Source organism: Octopus bimaculoides, chromosome 2 (assembly GCF_001194135.2).
Source record: "Octopus bimaculoides isolate UCB-OBI-ISO-001 chromosome 2, ASM119413v2, whole genome shotgun sequence".
Classification (NCBI taxonomy): domain Eukaryota; kingdom Metazoa; phylum Mollusca; class Cephalopoda; order Octopoda; family Octopodidae; genus Octopus; species Octopus bimaculoides.
This window is the reverse complement of record NC_068982.1, coordinates 8,821,726-8,825,864: the sequence shown is the minus strand read 5'-3', so window position 1 is coordinate 8,825,864 and position 4,139 is coordinate 8,821,726. Positions and strand designations below refer to the sequence as shown.

The window sequence follows — 4,139 nt, the reverse complement described above, 5'->3', positions numbered from 1 at the left end:
TATATATATATATATATATATATATATATATATATAGGGAAATCTAAAATCTATATGAAAATATATACCTTTCAAACATCTGCAGATTATAGAATTATTCGTTTATTGTCATTAGCAAATTTATGAAAAAAATATAGTCGAGAAATATAGTCGAACTTTCAGTACCTGTACTTTTCTATCGAATTTACTGCTTGAGTAAAAATCAGTCAATGACTGACATTCCTCTCACTCCGTGTTTGCTCAAAGATTATACAGGGATCAAATATATGAATAATTACACCAAACGTGAACAATCACGTGCACAATTACTTGGGGAATTTGTATAATATAATGCAACTTCATATCGAATGACTTATTAAAACAGTTGCTGTGTCAACAACTGTCCGTTATCAATAAACCTACATAAAATCGGTTTGCTTAATGGCGAATAGAGTGAATGTGGTCAATCGAGATATCAATTCCTTTTAAAACAAATACAGAATATAAAAATAAAAACAGCGCATTAAATATATTAGTGGGTAAGCCCTTTGGAAGGAACTTATTTACATAGAGAAATTTGCAATAGTTTCATTAAAAAAAAAAAAACACTGCAATTCGTGCGCAAGCCAAACCGAAAGAGAAAAAGTATGTTAGGTATAAATAACATTTGTGTGTTAAATATGAGCATTGTTGAGGATAAAAGAATAAAACAAACTTCTTACAATTAGAGGGAGACGAGGATTTAAATGAAACATTTGTATATACTATTAATAACTGAGCAATTTATTACCATGTGCTTAAACTCTTGTTTCATTTCATTTCTTAAACAAAAGTTTTGACAACATAAATTCAAATATAAAATAGAATAGAAAAAAAGATTTATCAACATTTGTTGATTTATTATAATTTGCTGAAAAAGAAAAAAAAGCTAAACAAAATATAAAAGCGTAATTATGTATAAAATGTGAAACTAATATGTCTTCTATTCACCTTCAGTTAAAGAAATGCGTGCTGATTTTCCTCAATGAAAAGAAGTCATCTAATGTAAATCACATGCATACATGTAATAGTTATATCCCAGCTACATTGAAGAAATTTGCATTTCTACACAAGCACAGAGGAAATGGTACGAGTTGATGGGGATGTCAAATTATGCATGACTACATCATGAGTAAAAGAGGGGTGATAAAAATAAGGTTTAGCATTTTTATTTTTTTGGCATGTAGGAATATATTTTCCATGCATTTAAAATAAATTTATGTAAAACTATTTTTCCGAGGTGTCGCAATCAATCAAAATGAATATTACATAACTTGTCTCAATCCAAATGATGAGTTATCAGAATCACTTCATTTATGAGGAAATCATAGAATAACAATAAATCATATAAAAATTAATGCATATTATGTGTAAATTTCCGAGTTTAAGAATCGCAACAAGAATATTTTTTTGTAATAATTAAGTGCGCGGTTTCTAATTCTATTTACAATAATCACATTCATAATTCCACATAACCCATGAAACTTCTTACAACAAATATAATCCAATTTGCAATTTATATATATATTCATATACATACATACATACATACATACATAAATTAATTGTTCGGACTAATAGGCGTAAGTCGAGTAGTGTTTAAGTGTTAAGTAGAGCAATGGCACAGTTCGGACTACCTGTTGTCATCCTTAGTCGTGGTATATTTCCATGGGTTGAAACGAATGCTGTATCGAATACAGTTTAATACAAAATCCATCTTCTCGTTACTTAATATAATTTTGAAATAAATCTGAATAATGATATACAGGTGTCTTTTTCTTCACCAACATTCTTATGCTATCCATAATATGGAATGTAAGTAACATAGGCAATGGGTATCAATTTGGAGGTATTTGGAAAGAGAAATCTACTAAATGTTAACCAAATATCGTATATTCTTTGCAAAGTAAGCAAAAACAATTAAATCGTAAAACAATATACGTATAATGTTAGAAAATTTAAAAGGATGCGTTCTGCGTGAGTTATGTACATAGTTTTGAATAGACGATTTCTAAAGGAACGAAACTTATACGTCCTGCTCTGTTCTTATACTCAAAACTCATGTTGCCCCAAGTATATCATGTAAATTTAAACGCTACATTCTGTGGTTTTCTTTACAATTATTCCTGATAGTCTTTTAGAAACGCGAACAAATAGCTTGAGTTTTCCGTGTCCATCTCAGATTAAAACAAATTCCTTTCAATTACCTTTTTGCAAATCGCATTGAATGCATTATACATTAACTGTTTCATTACAGATTGTAATAAGCCATTTTACTTTATAATTATGGGAACTAAACTAACCCTAAATAATATGTTCTTAGTTTTCCATATATAAAATCATTTGTCAAGTGGTGAAGCAGTGATGCGTTGACTAATTTTTCTATAAGTTCTAATAAATCGAAACATGTCCACAAATGTTGTCTGCTGGCAAAAACCGCCTTTCTACATGTATAACAAATTTAAGAAATCAATTCTTTGCTTCCTAATAATATCTTCCCTCCACTTCAGGAAAAGATAAGCAATTGCACTAAGTGTCTTCTTGCTCCGAATTAGAGAGAAATATTAATTAGTTTTTGGTGTGTGCGCAACAATCTTCACATTTTCCCTTAAACATAGCTTTCAAAATTAATGTCAATGGTTCATTTGAATTTTCTCTTCAAAATTTGGTTTCCATTATGGGAAATATACTAGTCGATAGTTATTCATAACTATATATTTCTATATATAACATTTTTCTCAAACTATCAAGCCGCCAAGAATATACCGTACTATTGATGAAGTATAATAGGCAGCAACTTGATCAACGTTAATAAACCTTGGTTACAAGCAAATGTACGAATTTGCCAGTAAAAATTAAAATTATATTTGATAGATTGATTCTTAATTATCTCTATTATTCTTTGATGTATGCATTGAATTAATTTAGTAACTGCTTTCCTTGTGCAAATAAGTAAAAGGCATTTAATTAAACAGTATTTTCTGTGGTCAGTTCAAAGCATCAACATCAAAGGCTTTAAATATATATATATATATATATATATATATATATATATATATAAACCATACATATATGACTGTGTTTTTGTGTGTACTTGTGATGTTAGTTTCTGTATGCATGTAATAGCTTAGAAATAATTAAGTTTAATTATTTAGAAAATTATATATTAAAGTATGGATTACTTAACACGGAGTTAATAATATCTCTCTGACAAGCAAAATTCTCTTCGACTACTCTGAAATCTTTGTTCTGCTTAAATGCACAACCGTTCAAATTAAATAGTAAAATGAATACGTCAAAACGGGCAATCAGTTTCTGTTTGTATTTGACGATGCAATCTCTATGACACTGCATTTCGACTGAAGTATTTAAAGGAAAATCGAAGCATGAACATCACAATACTGAATTTCTCCAAAATTTCAAATACGAGAAAGAAAGAAATATGATATTAGAACTATCATTTAAGACTTAGGGGAAAGGTATATGCGTGTGTGTATATATATATACATATAGAGAGAGTTTGCAGATGGGAAACGCTATCGATGTAAACCTGAAAAGAGTTTAAGGACGGCATAAGGACTACTATGAAGTCACTTGGAATGTTTCCAGAAGATATAGAAGCACTTGCTTCGAATCGAGTTGGATGGCGAACAAAGGTGTGGAGTGGAATGAAAGCATTTGAAAAGGCTAGTATCATGCACGTAAGACTCAAATGATATCTAATGAAGAATGTAACGATCGAGAAGGTTTTCGTTACTGTTTTTGTTCTAACTCATGCGCATTGTCTGGCAATCTTTCGTTACACATCTTTGACCTCCTCAGCGACACTGTCCGTCGTCGTGGGATGGTTTTGCTCAGCTTATTCCGTTCAATAACCAGGGTGTGTTCTTGCCCTGCTTATTCCATTCTGGAATGGAATATGTAGAGCAAGAGCACACACGAAGAAGGAAAATGACGCAGATGCGTCACGAAAGATTTCCGGACAATGGACATGAGTTAGAATTTAAAAAAGCAGCATACGAGTGAAAAACGACTATATAGTGCGTGTGTTTATTTGGCAAAATACGACCGTCCTAAAATACAATATTTGTTTCAACACACGACTTCACAACAGGTATCTT

At 30.6% G+C, this 4,139-nt stretch overlaps 1 protein-coding gene across 5 annotated transcripts in view; it reads right to left on the bottom strand.

The window, feature by feature from the left end:
* LOC106876592 (neuropeptide F receptor) overlaps positions 1-4,139 on the bottom strand; it is a 383,847-nt gene that overhangs the window by 223,419 nt on the left and 156,289 nt on the right. The gene's annotated exons all lie outside the window — the stretch shown is intronic.